This window comes from Nicotiana tabacum, chromosome 11 (assembly GCF_000715075.1).
Source record: "Nicotiana tabacum cultivar K326 chromosome 11, ASM71507v2, whole genome shotgun sequence".
Taxonomy (NCBI): domain Eukaryota; kingdom Viridiplantae; phylum Streptophyta; class Magnoliopsida; order Solanales; family Solanaceae; genus Nicotiana; species Nicotiana tabacum.
Genome location: NC_134090.1, coordinates 84,487,750 through 84,509,284, shown reverse-complemented (window position 1 = coordinate 84,509,284; position 21,535 = coordinate 84,487,750). Strand labels below are relative to the sequence as shown.

At 39.1% G+C, this 21,535-nt stretch overlaps 1 long non-coding RNA gene across 1 annotated transcript; it reads right to left on the bottom strand.

The window, feature by feature from the left end:
- Nucleotides 1–4,961: 4,961 nt before the first annotated feature.
- Nucleotides 4,962–14,592, bottom strand: LOC142166533 (uncharacterized). The gene is made up of 3 exons (XR_012696946.1): nucleotides 14,328–14,592; nucleotides 14,104–14,166; nucleotides 4,962–5,792 (listed from the first exon to the last, which is right to left on the bottom strand). It is a non-coding gene; the product is annotated as an uncharacterized LOC142166533 (long non-coding RNA).
- Between the last annotated feature and the right edge of the window lie 6,943 nt (nucleotides 14,593–21,535).

Here is a 21,535-nt window from a genome sequence, read left to right as displayed (position 1 = left end):
TCTTGGTTTCCACAACCTTTTCTACGCTTTGAGGAATAGGATTGTTTTTCTTCTCATCCTTAGCTGGCTTTGCTGCCATTTTGGGATTCTTTTAAACATTGGCAATAGCAATGATAGCTTTCAAAGTCGGGTCAAACTCTGTGTCTTCACAGATCATCGGAATAACCGGCCCGCTGTTGTGAGCTGGTAATGGGTTTTTGGTTACATTGGGGACCTCTTCATCCCTTAGCACTACCTATTTTTGTTCTATCAGATTTTCAACCACCCTTTATAAGGTCCAAAAATCCTCAATGTTGTGCCCTTCTTCTCCTGAATGATAAGAACATCGAGTACCATGTTGGTAGGAGGGCGATTCTAGATTTTGCCTATTTGGAGGTACGGGCTACAACAGACCCATTTGGACCAACATTGGAAAGAGGCTAGAATACGACTTACCAATGGGTGTGAATTTGTTCTTTTTGGGTGGGTCACGGACATGGGAGTTATATGGAAAGTTCTTCTGTGGGGGATGGGGATTGTATGAAGCTTGGTGAGGAGGGTTATTTCTAGGAGGTGGAGCTCGGTTCTGGTAATACTGTTGTTGTGGCTGAGCGTTTGGCTTTGCGTTCATCACTGCATAGGGCTGAGGAGTCATGGCATACGCTGCATCTTGGTGAGGTTAATAATATTGCGGGGTGTTTGAGGAAGAACCGAAGTAACCTTGGGGTTGATGATGGTTTCTCAAACCTGAGGCCATCATTGCCACTTCTTCTTTATTTTTCCGGTTTGTTGCGCCTCCTGACCCTCTCTAGATTGCTTGAGAAGTAGCTCTTATAGCCGACTGAATCAGGATGCGACCCATTCTCATCCATTGGGGGTTTCACCCTGGCAGCTTGTTCAAGCCACTTGACGACGTACTCTCGAAAGCTCTCTGAAGACTTTTCTTGAAATTAGACAAAGAGTTTATATCTAGGGCTATGCCCACGTTGTATTGGAACTGTCTGACAAAGTCTCGGGCCAGGTCATCCCATATGTTCCAGCAGGAAATGTCTTGGTCCATATACCATTCGGACGCAACTCCGACTAGACTCTCCTTAAAGTAAGCCATTAGGAGCTCTTCTTTTTCACCCGTTCCCCTAAACTAATTGCAATACCTCTTCAGGTGAGCTATGGGGTCCCCATGTTCGTCATACATTTCAAACTTGGGAGTCTTAAAACTGATGGGCGGATGAACATGTAGGAACATGCACAAATCAGCACAGGAGGCACTTTTCTGACCACTTAGGCCTTGTATGTTCTTGAGACGTTGTTCTATGCTTTTTATTTTCTGAGTGATCTCATCTTGCTCGAGATTTTTTATAATTCTCAATTGTCCCGCAGTAAACTCGTACCGAGGTTGTTGAGGGTAGGAGTTTGTGGTGAAATGAGTAGTGTCTGATGGAAATGGTGGTATTTGGAAAGTAAAGGATGACGGCTCAAAGCTTGGCCTAGGAAATACTAGTTGTCCTATAGCTGAGGTTGGTGGTACAGTGAATATGTTAGAAGCCACTCCCAAAATCAGTGTCTGGGGGAGAACCTCAGAAGGCATTTCGGCGAAGTGGGCTGACATTGTAGGGTATCCAAGTGGGGTGTTTGGGTAATTTATAGGGACGTTGGAGGTTCCACTTGTTCTGGGATTCAGCTCGGGAAAACCAGGTATTGCGCTAGGTAGCTCTCTATCATTAGACCAAGCGTCCCACATTTCCAACATGCGGAGACGCAGTTCCCTATTCTCTTCAGCAGCTGCTGACTCTGAAGTCGGAATAACCGAAAATGGGCTATCCTCTGGGATGGAAATTGTTGGTAGATGACTCTCTAACGACATTTCGACACTTTCCTTGGATCTTGTAAAGTAAGGGTGCGAAGCCAGGTTACCACAAAACCAACCACCTTAAAAACAAAACATGGTCTCAAAGCATACATAACAAACCGATTAGTGTGAGACAATTAACACATAGGGTATCGCACTTGGGGAATGCAATGCACCTAAACAGTTAAATGTGTTTCTACATGTTTTGCAATGGTTGCGTGTCTATCTTGACTTTTGTTTATCTCCTAGGTCTTTGCATCTTTCTTTTCTTTTTGTCACTTTTCATTATTTGCTCTCTTTTCTTTGTACTCTCTTTCCTGCATTGTTTTCTCTCTTTTTCTGGTTTTCTCTCTTTTCTGGTTTTCTCTTCTTTTTTTTGTTTTCTCCTTTATCTGGTTTTCTCTCTTTTTCTGGTCTTCTTTTTTATTCGTGTTATCTAAAACCATGACCGAATCTGATGGATATTTCCTACGTATCACGATGCTGCGTAAATTAGATCATCACGTAGTTGAAGGAATAAATGCAAAAATAAAAAAATAAAAAACAAATTTTGTTTTTTTTTTCAAATGTTTTCATTAAAATAAAAACTTCTAATTTTTTCTATTACAATAACTCCATCATACCTTTCTATGAAGTGAAAAAACAGACTCAAAACAGACTCTAGAACTAAACTGAAATACAGACTCGAAAAGAAAATCAAGAATACATAAGTGCTTCCAAAACTACTCCAAGGGCCCGAGGGACATCAGTCGGTCTCGCCACGGGCCTACGTGCAAGAACTCCTTGGAGTCTATCTAGGTCGTTCATTATTTGGCGAACAAAGGTCATCACTGTGGCAAAGAAGGTGGATCTAGTCATGTCCTCACATTAATGGCATTTCATGACAATATAGTCAGTGATTGCTCTAACCCTTTCCATAATGATGCCTTTCTCTTGGAGCAAGCGTCCGATTTGTTAAGACCTAGCTTCCCAAACTTGGGTGTCATGATGGTATTGCCCCTGCAACTGTTGCATGTCCTCTTATAAACGAGACATTAGTGCATAACAATGTTCCCTCTCTGCCTTAAAGTTCTTTGCTTGTTAGCCATTTCAATATCGAGTGTAGTTAGATTTTTCTTCATGCTCACGACACTCTATCATATTTCCCTTTTAATTGCCGAACAAACTCTGCCCGTTCCTCTGCGTTCTTCACCAACTGTGCCCGGGCTCTTGCCAGACTACCTTCGAATTTTTCCAAATCATTTCCGTACTCACATATTTTCCTCCTAAGACCATTTATGAGTCTTTCATCTATTTGGCTCCTTTCTGGATTCTCAGTAGTTATCTATATTCTTTGGATCTGGGCTCGGAGGACTTCATTTTCTTGGGCCAACTTCTTCTTTTCACCCTTATCTGCAGCAACTTGTAAACCATTATCAAATTTAGGGTCACTAATTTGCCTTTGTAACTTGCTTATGGTGGCCCTATATTCATTTTCTTTGGTCAGCCAGACCCATTATTCTTGCGACGCTTAAACAAATTCCTAAATATAAGGCCTTTTGGTTGGCCTTTCAGGTTCAGAACTTGCATTGAACTTCTTTCTATACAAGCAAGATAACCAGGAGAGACCTCGCCTCTAGCCAAGTCACGTACTCGGGTGTTTGCTGTCAAATACTAGCCCTCATTCCAAATGTGATGAACCACTTCTTCATGATATTGACCATCAGAGTGGATCTCAATTGCATGAACACTAAGATCCACATCTTGGGGAACTACCTGACATCTTCCCAACTGCATCAATACCCGGTATGGGGCATAAGCCTAGATGCCTCGAAGTACCATTAGGAGGAAGTAAGGACCGCTGGCAGGCATGTACACAATTTGTTCAGCAGGAAGCCAACCAAATTCCCACTATATTTGTCCTACAATTAGGGAACGAAAGCGGGATATCCAATCTCTAACCTCTTCTGGCATTTTGAACCCTGAAACTCTTATGTCAAACACCTCAATGCAGCTTTTCCCTATAGATCTGTAATTCATATATTGAGGCTGATGACACAGATGCTCAAAAATCCACATTTGTAATAGTAAATTGCATCCTTCGACAAAATTTGCCCCGGCTTTACAAGTCGTGAGAGCTCGAAATATTTCAGATACTATCATGGGGGCGAGGGTGCTCTTGGCATTGGTAATCAAGGCTTTGATGACTCCAGCTACCCACATATAAATATTATCGTTCTTCCTGGGAAACACTAGAAGACCTAAGAATTCCACTATGAAAGCGAAGCATCTATGCTCTTCCCACTTTGACGGGTTATCTCAGCTACAGATTCCACTTTTCGGATTGTCAAATCCTCTTACATGCTCGTACTGCTGGTATATGAAGAATAGAGAGGAAAACCCAGTTGTCAGGTCTGCATACTAGACTTGCCTGCTTATTTTTAACAAATCCAGAAATATGTGAGGGGTGACGGGCCTTGGAGCGACCAGGTATTTATGTCTTAGACCCTAGGTACTCCCAGCATAGCTCGCTATCTCCTCTAAAGTAGGTGTGAGTTTGAAGTCCAAAAATGCAGAACATTGTGAGTTGGGTCCCAAAATATAACCAGTGTTTTTATTATGTCTCCCCTAGGCCTGATCTTTAGTAATCCAGTGAGCGCCCCTAAGTAATGGTTGACCCTGTCTCGTCCTTGCTTACCCAGGTCCTCCCACCACATATGTAGTTCCAACGGAATCTTGGTCATAACCGTCATTAGTAAATTTTGACTCGTGCTCATTCTGCACATTTAGTATAAAGTGATTGATTTAAAACAAAGTGGAATTTATTAAAACTGATGAAAGGGGTCATTTTCACAAAATTCTAAGGTAAAAAAAAAAGACATGGCCACTTTTGCAAATACGGCCCTTCAACACTTTGAAAGGGGAAGATTTTAGGGTTGTGCTTGCTAGGTGACCAAAAATCGACAAAGAAATTGTCGATGGCTTTTTTTTGCAAAAATGGCCTTCCGGCGCCCATTCGGGACGTTCGACTATTTAGACAAAAAATGGCATCACCCACTTTATTTTATTTTTTTTCAAGCAATCCACTAGGCGATGTGCCTAGGACTATTTTTTATATATCAATAAAATAAAAGAAAATATACTATCAGGAGGTCTTACGATATGAAAGAAAAAAAACTTGATAATTACATGAAACCTATAACCAATGCTAAGTATTAAACTCAACACTGATATCACAAAATGAATACAAACTAAATTAAACAAATGATGCCTACAAATTATCCGATGATTAGAGAAATAGCCTTTGTCTTCTTGCAAATATAGCACTGTCACTGTGCTAGCGCTAAGGGTGTCCTTTCTTTGATGTTGTGATGCCATTATTTATGCCCTTCTATTCATATGATCCCTATTATACTCTGAGTACCAGTGGTATATGTATCTGCATTCCAAGTTCACTGCCCAAAATTGTCCGCGTACCTCATTTCTGCACTCATTTCTGCATGATCTCATCGTATTTTTCGTTGAGCCTAAATCTTGAGTCCCTTCCTGAGATGTCCTACTTTGATTTTGTGCTGGAATATATACCCAGTGTGGCTCTAAACTAAATGCTAAATGCAGCCAACTTTGCCCTGTCAAGTGCCATTTCCAAACCTTTTTCACTATGGTGTATTGAAGCTCAACTTCGTTAATGCGCCCTGTGAATTGCTCTGACCTCCTTGCCAGATTTGATCTATGGGATATTAAATTGAAGAGCTGAATGTGAGTTACGTTCCACAACTCAGCCATTTTACCCAGAAATCTTTGCCGGTCCCATTTGTTCGCACAATGTTGTATTGAGAAAACTGGGCAATAGAGTTGCCCCTTCCAAGCCTTGTTGCTATACTTATGCTCATACTTGAGTCCCCTTTAATGGAATGAGTACATCGTACTAATACCACCAGTTGAAGGTTCATCAATATATGAGGCATAGCCACAGTAACGTTTCCTGCAAAAAAAGAAAACCTCATTAGTGAAAAAAGTCATCATCATGTTCTTCTCCAAAAGTATTTGAACATAGTTGATGGCTTTGACAGTTCCTTCAAAACTTAGTTATTCCTCAATGCTTTTTTCTTGGTTCCCTGTATGTTCAGTTGTTCTTTCTACCGAAGTTGTTCCATACTATCCATTTCTGGACAACTTTCCTATCAAAGTTCCTGCATATGCATTACTCCAATGTACCCTTACCAACTTTTCATAAGGCCCAATTCTCTTATGTATTTTGGGCATCTTTGCTTCATATTTGTTGCTTGGAGCCTCCTTTTTTTCTAATATACTATCTTTTCTATTATAGTTGCTCCAAAATCCTGAAGATTGTAATTGAAACTGCCCAATTCTCTTAAACTTTCTGGCATTTTTCTCAACCTTTTTGTCTGCTTCTTTGGTCTCACCGCTGCTGTGCTATTGTCTATTTCCTTGGTATGAATGTCAGGCATTAATACCCCCAAAAGGACTTTCATTAGACCATAGAGTCACATCACATACTTCTTTGTGATTAATAGGCCAACCAGCTTCTCATTCCTTTGATTTGGCTCCCTTAACAATCTTGAGAAGTCCAGTACAAGTTCTAGCCTGCAGGTGCTACCATTGTTGAGTATATTGGTACTCTGCATTGTGAGACTCCTTGCTCCTATGCTTATTCCTATCTCCAATTCCCTTCCATTGTACTGAGTACTAGGTACTAGTACCACCAATTGTAAATTCCTTGAAGAATAGGGCATAGTTACAGTATCTTTTCCTGCAAAAAAGAACCTAGAGTTAGTGTAAAAAGTGACCTTCAAATCCTCCTCCCTTAGGACTTGGATATGTTGATCAAAATTATGCTTTTGTCTACTGCTTCCTCCTTTATCTTCCCTCCTCAATTCTTGGCTACTTTGACCCTGAGATATGGACATTGCAACTTGTCTTCATTACTAACCTCCTACCAATTGAGTCCAGTTCCCAAAACTCTTGGCAATCTATATCTCCAGAGTCAAGAGCATAGTTGGCAAGATGGTCAGCTAACTTATTTCTTTCTTTGAAAATGTGAGACACCACATGGTTTGTACTTTCTAGTAGATGCATGATCTCTTGTACTTCATCGGCTATGCACTAAGGTGGCTTCCACTCCACAATAATAATTTTCTTCATTAACATAGAATCTGTTTGGATACCCACATGTGTATACTGTAGTGATCTGTAGAATTTCACTGCTTCTACAATAGTCACTGCCTCTGCCACAGTGTTTGTGGTTTCATGAATTTCTTTCCCCAATGCAAGTATGATATCCCATTTTTAATCTCTTATGCAATAACCAATTGCACTTCTCCCTGGATTCCCCCTTGATGCACCATTTGTGTTTACTTTAAGCCACTTTTCACTTGGAAATTCCCATAACAATTTGTCTACCTTCAGTCTGGATGTGTAGTTCTCTATCATGGTTACCAGATCTTGCCATTTGTGAGGAACAGAACCTATTCCTGGTTTTCTCACTTTCACTAAGGCTTGCAATGTAGATGATACTTGATAGATCACTCTGCCTGTTGATACTGCATCCCCATATTTCATATTGTTCCTTCTTTTCCAAAGCTCCCATACAATGTATGAAGGTAGTTCTTTCATGGTAGGTTTAAGTCTGTGACACACATTTGCAGTCCAACATTTAATAATTGCCTGATGCACTGTTAGGCCCTACAATCCAATTCCAGCCCTTGTGAGAAAGTAACTCCACACATTTCTTGTAATATGTGATTTGAAAAACAAATGTTGTAACGTTTTTTCTTGTGGTTCAGTACAACACCAGCATTTTGATGTCGTCAAGTAGCCTATCCTTCTCATAAAGTCATCTAATGGTAGTTTTCCCTTCCACACTTTCCACATAAAGAATGCAATTTTAAATGGCAGCCCCTTCACCCAAATCATCTTATATGCTATTCTTGGCTCATCTTTCCTTCTCATATACTCCCAAGCATATTTAACACTAAAGAATCATCTAGTCTCCAACATCCAATAAGGAATATCTAGTTCATTTTGCATCAGTTGTGGTTTAATCTTTTCCACAATGTGCATTGCATACTCTTCAGGTAAGATCTCCAGTAATCTATCCACATTCCATGCCCCTTCCTCAACCATATCTAACACATTGTGCACTGAATCATCCACTCCAAAATCATAAGGAACATTGAAGTAAAGAGCCCCTAGTCCTGTCCAGTTGTCAAACCAAAATAAGGAAGATCCCATTTTAGGATGCCAACCTATTTATGTTCTATCAACTCCCTGCATTCTAGCATTTTCCTCCATACATGCGATCTTTTCCTCCATGGTAAAATGACTAAATTCAATTTCTTGTAATATTTCTGGCTCATGAATAAGATCCATAGACTTGGTTTTGTTCCATAATTCCACCATAAATTAGAGAACAAGGCCCTTGAAACATCATGTAGTGATTTGAAGCCTATCCCCCTTCTTCAAATGGCATGCATAATATATTCAACGATGCCCAATGTCTGTTAGATCCCCCAACTGAACTGCTCCAAAAACACTGCGCAAAAAATTTGTGCAATTTATTTATAATATTTTTTGGAAGGTTGACTGTTGACAGCAAGTGCATGGACATGCTCTGCAGTACATTAGCTATCAACAGTACTCTTCCTCCAATAGATAACAACTTCCCTTTCCATATTTGCAGCTTGTCCAACACCTTAGTGATCATGCCATAATAATACTCCATTTTTCTCCTAGCATAAAAGATAGGACAGCCTAGGTATATGATTAGGAAATTCTGCCTTTTGATACCTGTGATTCTTTCCACTTTCAGAAACACTTCTTCATCTGTTAAATGATGCAAATAAACTGCAAACTTGGCCTTGTTAACCAGCTGTCCAGATGCTACTTCATAAGCACTCAGTACTTCCATTATCAATCTTAGAGATGTAGCATCAGATGAGGAGAATATGATGGTATCATCTGCATATGCAAGATGATTGATTTTAGGACTCCACTTGGGTAAGCCAAAGCCACAAAAATATAGGTTCAGGTGTATATCATTTAAACACCTCGATAGGGCCTCAGCAGCTAAGATGAATAAGGTAGAAGACAAAGGATCCCCTTGTTTAACACCTCTTGAAGATTTGAAGAATCGATGAGTCTGTCTATTTATGAGCACAAAGTACCAGTTGTTTGAAATAATTCCAAATATCATTCCTATGAATCTCTCTGCAAATCCCATCTTCCTCAGAACCTTAGTCAGAAATAACCAAGATAGCCTATCGTATGCCTTAGTCATATCAAGTTTCATTACCACATTTGGCCAAGCTTTTGTTCTAAGTCTTATTTCTGTAATGATCACCTGTGTGAGCAATACGTTTTCAACAATGCTTCCCCCCATTTATGAAGCCTTCTTGTTCTTCAGAGATTATACTAGGTAGCAGACCAACTAGTCTATCGTGGATAATCCTCGATATCACTTTGTTTGTAAAGTTACTAAGGCAGATAGGCCTCAGGACAGAAAATGTTGATACTTCTTTCTTCTTTGGAAGTAACACCAGGTTTGTGTGTGTGACACATTTTGGCAATTCATGTCCATTGAAAAAGGCTCTTACCATGTCAACAAGTCTTCTCCAATCATCTCCCAACATGTCTGAAAGAACCTACTTGTGAATCCATCTGGTCCTCCTGCACTATTTCTATTAAGTCCAAAAACTGCATTCTTGACTTCTTCCTTTGATGGATTCTTTATCAGTTCTGCATTTTGCTCCCTACCCACTAGTGTAGGAACATATTCAATGATGCTAATTGTGCTAGGCAATGTTACTTCTATGAATTGATCTTCAAAGAACTTAACAGCTTCAGCAGCAATTTCCTCATCTTCTTCTAGCCACTGACCATGACTATTTTGAATCCTTTTGAGTTGCAATCTCTTCCTTCTACCCATGACTTGAACATGAAAGAAGTTGGTGTTTCTATCTCCGTCCTTAAACCAAGTCATTCCTGATTTCTATTTCCAGTATTGTTCCTCCAAAGCAACATACCTGATCAGCTCTGCTTACACTTCTGCAGTCTTTCTCTATTTTCCTCTGTAGGCCTAGCTTCAAACTGTGCTTCATGGACTAAGACTACTTCTTCCATTCTTGAGATTCTCTTAAAGATGTCACCATATGTAGCTCTACTCCACTCTGATAATGCCTTTTTTTATCTTTTTTTAACTTGACATTAAATATGATAAATGGACTGGCACAAAAGTCTGCTTGCCAGTTCCTCCTTACAACTTCTGTAAATGACTCATGCTCAGCCCAATAGTTGAGAAATCTGAAAGGTTTATTAACTGGAGCTTCCCCTATATCACATTTTAATTGCATGAGGCTAGGATCTGAACCTATCTTTGACAGATGAGACACTTCAATTCCTGGAAATGTTTGCTAAAAATCATCATTTGCTAGACATCTATCCAGCCTTTTAAAAATACAGTCCTCTTCAGCCCTCTCATTCCACCAAGTAAAGATACTGCCTTTAAATCCAAGATCATGCAGATTGCAAGTGTTTATGCATTGTCTAAATTCATCAATTTCATTCAAGGACACTGGTAATCCCCTAAATTTTTCTTCTTCATCCCAAATGACATTAAAGTCACCTCTTACTAGCCATGGTATAGTCATGTCCCTTGCCATTGCATACATAGAATCCCATAACTCTATTCTCCCAATGGCATCACACTTAGAATAGACTAAGGTAAGGACAATCTCTATATGTGTTTCTGTATGGAACAACCTTAATGTAAGCTGATGTACCATGTCATACATGATAGTAACATCAAATACTTCATCAATGAACACCCAAATCTTATTTGACACATTTGAAATTGCTTGTGCAAAACCAATCTGCCTTCTATATCTTTCCATTTTTCTAGCTTGTTGCTTAGGTTCCATTAATCCAATAAACTCACAGTAATTTTGCCTATGCATTTTGACTAGCCTCTCAAAGGCTTGTTGTGTTTTAACTGACCTGATGTTCCAGATAAGAGCATCCATTATTGATTGATAGATTTGGTTAGAGTTCTCATTGTTTGTACACCACCTGTAGGAGCAGTAGTATTGTCTTTTTGCTGTTTCTTCCTGCCTTTTGCTATAGATTTTGCCTTTTCAAGATACCTGGGTGATAGATCCCCTAGCCTTGCTACACTCTGAAAATTCTGGACTGTTGATTCTTGATCGATGTCTCTGCTAGCTCTTTCCACCTCATCATTTGCCACATTGGCCTCCTTCCCTCCTACTGTATCCAAATATTTTTGGTTTTGGAATTTAGGTATGAAGGCATGTACCTCTCCTTTCTTTATTAGCTTCAGCTGTGTTTATTTTAATGGAACAGTATTTTCTGGGGCACTTGAGGTTTGTTTTGTCTGTAGCTCATTCCCATCATTTACAGACTGTTGTTGATTGTCTCCAGTGATTTTGTTTTGAATAGCACCCTTCTGTGTTCCTCCTGGATCCCCTGCCTCTGTACTTATTCCTTCTGCAATTTCAGCACCATGATATGTTGCACCTTCCTGATTGACTTTGTTTGTTTCTTTTCCCTTGACTTCTGTGTTAGCTTTATTGGTGTTGTCATCATCTTTGTTATTAGTTGTAACAATGAGGTCCCCATTTACACTTTGCTCTTCATTCTCTCAATCATCATACGTTGATTCCTCATCATCTGGTACTCCCTTTGGTACCTCATCTGCATCTGAATCTTCCACTCTTTGATTTGACCATAATATGCCCCCACTCCATAGAACTCTCTCATTTACTTTAGGAAAATATATCCCATATGTCTGTTTTGCAGGAGTGTTAGCTAGCTCCTTATCCACCAATGTGTCCTGTGATGGGATCTCTTAGTAAGAGGTATCAACTGTACATTCATGTCACCTGCAGTTACTTTGAAAGATCTTTGCACCCACTATGTTGTTGATTCCTTGCCATTAGGTACTTCCTTCCCATTACCTTTAGGGGTTGTAGCCACTCCTCCATTAGTTGATTCAATCCTTGCTAATTTGGGATTAAAGGCTGGGGCTGCAGGATTTAAGTTTCCTGCAGTGTTACCTTTTGTCTACTTCTGTGTAACACCTTTATTTCCTGTTGCTGGTCTGTTATGACTTGGTTGAGTTGATACTAATTCCAATTGATCGTCTATTTCCTCTTCCTCCTCTACCACCTCTAATACTACAAATTTGTTTCCCACTTGAACCTGATTGTTTTCTGCACTGTCTACTGGAAGTAGCTCCTTTCCAATCTTCCCTTGTCCTCCATTATGTTGTATTGTGTTCCCATCCTTATCACCTTCATTAGATACTTGATTGCCACTCTTCTGAACTGGAACTATCTCATGTCCAGTGATTCCTTGCTCAGACTAACGGATTCACCACATTCCTAACTCTATTATCCCTTACTTCTTTCCACTGTTCCTTCGCATTGCCTGTCACATTACCTACCACTTTTCCACTTGATAGGATTATTAGAGATTGTTGTTTATCCTGCACCTGGTCTTTTCCATTTACAACTTGCTTTAAATTCTCCTTCTCCACATACAACTCTGGGTGCAATCTCCAACATTCAAGTTGATCATGACCTAGTAGCTTATAATTCTTACAGTATTTAGGTAGCATATCATACTGTATTTTAACCCATTCAGTCCTAGTAGCTTCATTCACTATATCCATCCTCACCTTCTTAGGCAAGTCACCAAGGAGATTAACTAATACCTTCACCCTTGCACAACTAGGCCTGGTTTTGTTTATAGTAGCCATATCCAGGTGCAAAGGTTCGCCAACTGCTGCTGCCAATGAAAGTAAACATTCTTTCACAAAAAAAGGTAGGCAACAGACATGGGAATAAAATTTAAGCCATAGCCTTAAGAGTTTCCTCACCAGCCTTAAATTTAGAGTCATAAATTAGAGGCCTAAGCTGGTACTCATACCCATTCTTGTCCTTGATGTAATGAGCAGACTTCGATGTGAAATTTAAAAAATCCTGCCATAATGTCATCCTTATTAGCACATTCTTGTCTCTTAGATAACCAATGTTACATTCACCCTTAATACCACATTGGATTGGTACTAGTCGACGTAGTTGTTGTAGGTCAGGCCATCCATATAGTAGTTTTCCAACTATAGCATATTGAAGTCCTTCGATCACATCCATTCTCTCAATTGTTGCTTCTGTATACTTCACAACATGCTCTCCATTCAACAAAGTAGGTCTACGCAACTTAGCTTTCTAACTAAGAGACCAAATGTTCATTTCACTCCAGAACTACTCCGAACCCAAACCTTCCAACTCGATACAACTTAACACAGCTGAACAACTCATAAATAAGCATAGATGGGGGAAATGGGGCTATAACTCTCAGAACGAACGACCGGGTCGTTACATCCTCCCCCTCTTAAACAAATGTTCGTCCTCGAAAGAGTCTAAAAACATACCTGGAGTCTCAAATGGGTGAAACCTTCAACTATAACTTCTCGTTACATTCAAATCATATGAACTCATCTCACGGCTACATTATACTCATCACGCATCCATCCAGCCACCATTTCCACTAATACGGACACTACCAGACATATAGGTCCACAAGCACGCGCTCACATAATCAACATCTCAGTGCTCAATCTACAGTCAAAACCCGGCCTCAAGTCTTCCAGACCGGCCCAACATCAACACACAGAAAGCATATCTCGCACCTCATCCAGGGAATCACAATCCGTCAATGCATAACTAATATCGAGCGCTCATGTACGCATACGAATGCGTGGAAGGAATTCAAAGAGTTACACTTCAAGCTGAATCAATACCGTACAATAAGAAATAAAGAAGATGAAGTTTTCCTAAAGGTACTGCAGCCTCTCAAAGATAAGTACAGACGTCTCCGTACCGATCCGCAAGACTCTACTAAACCCGCTCATGACTTGTGAGACTATGTAACCTAGGCTCTGATACCAACTAGTCACGACCCAAAATCTAATCATGGTCGTGATGGCGCCTATCGTGTTACAAAGCATGCCTATTCCCAAAATATTACTACTAATTTGATTATAAGAATTTAATAAATATTTTCAATAATTTAATTCCTTATAAACTAAACCAACTCTAACTATAAATAATATAAAATATGGAAATGAGTTTCAAACAACGGGGTATCACTAAGTAATGAGCATCTAAAACTATAAACTAAGATATATAAACTATCTAACTGTCCAAAAGAAGAAATGACAAAAGAAGTAACAAGGTCCTGCGGACGCTGGCAACTACCTTGCAACCTCCACAGATAGCCGGCCTGAAATCAATGATAGCCGCGCTCTAACTCACCTGGATCTGCACATAAAATTCAGGGTGTAGTATGAGTACAACCACCTCAGTAGTAACAGAAATAACTAAGGAACTGAGCAGTAGTGACGAGCTAAGTAAAACAGTCCAATTATTTATTTTCACAATTTTTAAAAAATAAACATGAATAAATAGGTAAATTCCATAACTTAGTAAATGCCACATTGGCTGAACTTCTAGATTTTGCTCGTGCATGGCAGTATTTAGCGTACATGGCTTTAATAACTTCGCATAATCCATGGGTTGGGGTGTGTTATTTGATATTGTGGGGGGTTGGGCTATGTTAGGGGGGTGGTTGGGGAGGCAGCGCAGCCATAGTAGGAGGCTGGCCACCGGCAAAATTGGCCATGGCAGTGTTCGCGAGAGTTGTGCGCAGCAGTCTTCTCCAAATCGCCTATCGCCAGATCTAGGGTGTCTTTTTCTTTGTAAATACTTCTTCCGTCTAATCTACCCACTTTATTTATGACAACAAAGACAATATTTTTTTTTCAAATTTTTGGATTATTTTTTTCCAAAAGCGGGGCTGGACCTGATGAGGGTTGCCTACGTATTCCACGTCCGGTGAGAACCAAACCCACGTAGTTCGGTCAGTTTTGACGTAACAGAAAAACATGGAATTTTGAAATAATTTTCCCTTCTTTTCTTTTTCCTTTTTCCTTTTTCTCTTATTTTTTTTCAAAATTTCGGCAAAATTTCAGTATATTTTAGACACCAAATTTTTCAACAACGGGCAATTATCTCTCTCATACCTCAATTTTTTTTAATTTTTCTCCCTATTCTAAAAATCGGTCCACATGCAAACCGAGACAAATAATTGTACAAGTAGCACATAAGATGCATCAGGATAGTCTTTTTAATTTGGGTACACCTGTCCTAGATGGAACCAACCCCTGTGTTGAATCCCCAAAGTCAAATGTATATGATGTAAACAAGTGTTCCTACTAGGGATCCGGCATAAGGCTGAGTTATTCTAGGTTTAAAACCTCGGTGTATTGTTCTAAACTTGGCTTACCCGAGCGGACAACTCGAGCCGAGGGGGGCGGCGTACCGGTAACCAAAAGATCATCCGGCTTTGCAACTTGTCCGAACCTCGTTCTAATTTAGGGTATGACACTAACAGACGAGAAAGGTTTTGTAGCAGTTTATATACAGTTCAAATAATATCAAAGCGGTAAAATGCGACATTTAGCACATTAGGCCCAAACATGTAAAAATAAGATAATAAATAAATTCAAGTATAACAGTTATTCTATGCTCGAATTCTTGAACCCTGAACCAGAAGTTCTAGGTTGTTTATCCCCAGTGGAGTCGCCAGAGCTGTCACAACTCCTTTTTACCACCCAAGGGATATGAGGAGTTTTTCCAATTAAAGTGACATTATTCGAAATGGGATTATTTATTTAATTTCAGAGTCGTCACTTGGAATAATTTATTTTTTGTTCCAAGTCAACGATTTATTTTAAATCCCAAATCGAGAAAAAATTTACTTTATTTAAAAATCTGCGAAACTAGAAATTCTAGATAAGTAATTCTGTTAACCCGGGAGAAGGTGTTAGGCATTCCCGAGTTTCGCGGTTCTAGCACGGTCGCTTAACTATTAATAATGGCCTAATTATCTGATTAATACACGTTTTAAACCTATTTTGCATTTTTAACTTTATAACCGCTTTTTAATTATTTAAACCGCTTTTAGGATTTATGAAATTATTTCTTGAAAAATTTACGATTGTCCTACACTTGCCGTTTGGGACACACCGCAAACCACGCTACATGAAATGTACCCATGATTCATGATATGTTTATTCTTATTTATATTCGAAGTTGTTATGATCGGGTTATATGAAATGCACCCCTGAATTTGAGAATTAGGTATCATGACTATACCACGGGAATCGTACCCATAGCCACGATAGTTTATTATAAAATGCGCCTAAAGAAAGCTAGGAAAGTTCAAAAGTGTTTTCTATACTAAGTTAATATTAATGTGAGGGCCATAGCTTATGGATTTTTGTTTGTGTATGGAACGCCTCGATTTCTATAAAATAATTACACTTAATTAGGCCTAAGGATATTCTTACTTACAAATGTTTGAGCTTAAAATATATAACTATTAGTTGAAAGAAAGTTTGGAGGTATATGTATTGGATCTTTAATCATTTTTGATAAGAAGTTTGGGCCAGCAGTAGCCCATTTATTATTTAGTAAAGGATCAACCTTGAAGCTATGCTGGGCTCAGAATTCGGCCCAGAAGTGAAATAAATTTAAAGGCCTCGACAGGCATGATTACTAACCAAAGCCGACTCACATTGAGCTCATATTAGGCGGGCTCAGTTACAAACAGTTGTTAGTTGGGCCTATCCACTCTTTTACATTCTAAATCTGGCCAAAACTTATACGATTTACACATTTGTCAAAAAGAATTTGCAAAACGATTCACTTTTATATAGAAAAATCAGAAACAAAAATTACATAATGCAATCCAAGTTCGAAGATTAATTTCACTAACATGATTTGCAAGACATAAATACATACATTCATACTATATATTTAGAAAAGAAACTTTATAATTGAGCCAAGCTATTGGGTTCAACGCCTAGGCCTAATGGACTGGGCCCAGACTTGTTGAAATATGGTTTTCCCCCATCTGGGCTCAATCGCAAGTCTGGCCCAACTTTGTGTTACGTTCAAGCAGTTCTGTGATGATAGGCTATGCAAATAAATCATACTGCCATAAACCTAAACTAACAATCAAACATAATCAAATTTGAAATTAAAACAATCCATTCACTACTTGATAGTACACAAATTTATAATGTGCATCTAAATACAACTATATGTCTAAAGAAAGAACAATTTTAAGATAAGATATAATGACATTTTTCCTAATTCTGAGCCTTTCAGTTGTTACAAAATCCTTCAAACCAACTTCAACTTGCAAGAAATCAGCTATAGGATTGTTTCTTACAAGCCAACATTCAATTCCGGCCTTGAAGTTTCTTTGCCTTATTGCCACTCTCATACAAAATAGCAAAAAAACAAAATAAAGGTTTCAGTACTTGTGGGATTCCATTTACTGGTGCATTGCTAATTAAATAGTAAAGTAGGCAGAAAGAAAGAAGAAAGATTATTTCAGAAACCCAAGGTTCAAATTCAGTATAAGGTAAAGAAAATCTTCAAACTTAAACATCTCTTAAAGAAAGAATTACAAGCATTAGTGAACCAAACAAAAGGAGATCATGCTAGTTTATTCCCCTATTTTAAACTCAAACAATAAGATCTACTATATCTATAACGGGTTAATCACCCATCATATGAAACTCATTCAGTATACATAACTTGCAAATTTGGTTGATATTATATCACTCCAAAAATAGGTAGTCTATTTAAAAGGTGAAATCAGTGCCATGAACAACAGCAACCAAAAACCAGCAAATAGAAGATGAGCAAAACAGGCTGAAAGACTCAAAAGAAACAGAGCAATAGCAGAAACCAAACAGGCCAGCAACCAAGAATCAAAACCAGATTTCAACATCTAACCAATAGTAAATCCCCAAAGAGAAAACTAAGAAAACCTTCACTTTCAAACCATATTTTTAGCTTATGAAGACTAGAAGAAATCAGGGAGTTCCTTGAGTGTTTTTTTTTTGCTAAATCAAAAGAAAACGAATCAGCTTCTAAGAACATAGCAGCTCATCTTTTTTAGAGAGTATTTTTAGGGTTTTCAAAATCTGATCCTCCTTTTTTCAGAATAACATAGCCTACATATATAGGCTTCCTAGGGAGGGTAAAATTTTGGGAATATTTCTTATCCTAAAGTCTAAAAATAGTATAATACAGCTGCCCTCTTTATCCTATTTCAGCATCTTTTGAAATAGCTAGGGCAGCTATACCATTTCTGGAAGCTTCCTCTTCCTATATATTTTCTGAAAATTGTCTAAAATTTGTTTTAATTCAACTAGGACCCCACTGGTTTCTAATAATTTACAAATCAAGGCCAACAAAATAAAAAACAAACAACGATCCAAAATTCAAATCTAAATGACAAACAAAAATATGCTGATGCAATTTAAACCTAAAAATTAACCTAATCAGTAAACGAAAAAATGCTTATCTAATTAAACCTAAATAAAAACTGAATTCAACAATACTGATGGCAGAACACAGTAACAAACAAATAAGCAAACATCGTAATGCACAGAAACCTAGTATTTAACCTAATCAACCTATACTGTAATCAAATTAACTAAAATATACAACTAAAAATTATTTTCTAACAATTAGACATGCTTTGAACTAAATAGCTTGTACAAAAATGAACTAGAGTACTGACGATTATTCATATGCAGAAATTAAAGAGATGAAATAAAGAAAACAAGGAAAGGGTTTAAGGAAAGTACCAATAGGGTCCTTCAGTTCAACAATCCCTCGATGTGGCTAAAAAATATGCTAACCAACCGTTCTTCTTGAGAATGATTGGCTAGCATGGCCTTTCAACTTCAATGAGCAAATCAAAGAAAGCTCGAAAAGGATAGACGAAAAAATGGAATTAGTTTTTTTTATATTTCTTCGTGGATTTGAAATTCGAGGGATTTCGCAAGGATTTTTGGGCAATCAAGGGTAGGGTAATGGAAAGGGAAGGCTACGGATGATATGGTGTGAGTTTGGAGCCGTTTAGGTGATTTAGGGTTTTTTAGGTTCCGATTTAGATATAAAATTCGAGTTGTTGTATGAACATTTGAGGGAAATGGTTTGGGGGTTTGGAAAGGGGAGGGAACGATGGTTATAGGGTGTAATTTTGGTAGGGTTTGGGGTGTCTCCGCCGTGGGAAAATTTCCGGCGGCGGAGCACGACGGAGCCGGCGAGGGGTTTGGGGCGGCTAGGGTTCGGTTTAGAGACAAAGATAAGGGTGAAATGGGAGGTGTTTTTGGGTTTAGGGGGGACATTCAGACAATTATATTGGGATGGAGTGATCATTTCGGAGCCGTTAGATCATAATGATCCAACGTTGTGATGTAGGAGCACAAAAACGAGGTCGTTTTGGTTATAAATGGGGTGGTCCGGGTAAGGTTAGTTCCAGGCCTAGACCTGGGTAAGGTTTTGGAACGGATCTTGGCATTAAAATGGCCCAAATTCAAAACAAATCCCTTTTTTCAATTAACCTTTTATTTCCTTTTTCTTTTTTTTTTCTTTTTCCTTAATTAAAAATCCTAAATTAATTTAAATTGTAAAATTAATCTAATTATAAATTTTATAACAATCACTAACATATACTAAAAGAGAGAAATTACTAATCTAAGAATTAAAAACAAAAAATGTGAAAAATGAGTCATTTTTGTGATTTTCATTTTCAATAAAATAAATAATTAACTTATTAATCCTAAAAATATAAAAACAAAATCTAAATTCAATGCATGGTATTTTTGATATTTTTTTTATTTTTTTAATAAAAATTTAAATGTGCACAAGAATGCAAACAATTAATAAAATCCTACAAAAATCCTATAAAATGGCAAATAATTGGAAAAAATCTATTTATTTTTATTTTATAGGAGCATTTCGTATAGGGAAAAAATTACATGCTTACACTTGAGCAAAATCTTTGAGGTAAAGGAAAATTGGCACAAGAAAGGGGAGCCCTATAAAGAAGATAGTCGCTCAATATAGTCGTATCTTCAAAGAAGGGAAGGGAAGTACATATATAGAGCAAGTGGCGACCGTTCGCCTGCCCGAAGAAGAAATGAAATCTGACCATGTTGAAACCATTTTCTTGGGAAATGCACTGGCGAGGCCACCTCGAACATTTCACAGTCATATCACTTAAGTGATACCACCGCACCAGCGCTCGATAGTCATTTGACCCCGAGGGCTTTCGACATTTGCAGGGCATAGACCCTGTAAAAACTCTTGGCCCTATCTTGAGATGGTACCCATCTCAAAGGCCTCAACTACTCTGAGCAGATGTTCTGAAGAACCAACAATCAGAAGTTGAAGACAAAAGCAATAAAACATAGCTCTTAAAAACTGGAAGCGGAAAGAAAAAACATTGCATTCCCAAAAAAATATGTACTATGGGGGGAGCATTTACAAAGTCTTCCCTAAGAAGCTCTGGCACAAAATGGGAAAAGGACGACCTAAATTTACTCTTCAGTCCCAGAATCATCATTAGAACCCTCGCCCGCTGCCTCCGAATAGGCAGTTTCTTCCTCCATGATTCGGGCCTCCTTTATCTCGCCTAAGAAATCGATGCCCTTGCCATTCGCTTCCTTAAAGGACCGCTTCCGTGCTTGCACACGAGTGCGAGCAACAGCTCGAGTCAAGTTCTGCTCGACTCCTGCTAGTATGTTTCGAGCCTTTTCATTTGTAGTAGCGGCAACTTTCTTATACGAGGATGCCTTTTCCTCTGCCACAGACCTAGCCGATGACAGCGCAACAATCTCCTCCTTGGCACTCTTCAAGAGGTTTCGGGACGACGACAACTCCGTCTACAGAAAGTCCCTCTCCGAATCCACGACCCCATTCTGCCTCCTCAGGTCGAGGACCTCCGCATCCTTGACAGCTATCTCCTCCTGAAGATGCCCCACGAGAGCGTTTTTTTGCCCAACCTACAAAAGAGGAAACAAGTTGACAAGTATCAAGTCAAAATAAAAGGCAGGTTTGTAAAATACAGTATTACCTGCTTAACAATGTTGTCTTTGTCTCTGCTATTTTCTTCCAACCTTTCCCGGAGCACACTCAGCTCCTCCTCCTTTCGGGTGGAAAGGGTCTCCGACTCCTTTAAACTCGAGGCAAGACCCTCGACTTCCTTCTTACAACCTATAAGCTCATATCGCAGCTTGGAGATGGCATGGTCATACAACTTTTTAGCCTACAACAAAACAAAGAAGTTAGAGAAACAAAGAAAAATACTTGAAAGCGCCAAAATATGTCAAGGTATTACCTACCGCAAGCACCCCTCCTCTTCCTCGATGGCACCAGGAGCATCAAGGCCAATATTCTCGCTAACTCCGTCGAGGAAGTTTCCGATATCGCCTTGCCCCTTGTGAGAGCCTCCCGCTTTGGCAATGTTCAGGTCATGCGCATCCTTAAGCTCTCCGGATGAGACTCGGGGAACCAAATTAAGTCCCTCCAGAATGTCAAAGAACCTGAAGGGCAAGTCCTATCCCCGAAAAGATCCAGGCTCGGGCCCTTTGGAGCCGACAACAGTGAGTTCCTCGGCAAGGACCATGCCATGTCTGGTCGATGAATCAAGGACCTTATCTACGCCCTTCTTGAGGTCCTTCGAAGCATGGGCTTGAGCCAAACCAGCAGTTCCCAACTCGGCGGCCTTTGGCACAGACACTTAGGGGGCATACGTGCC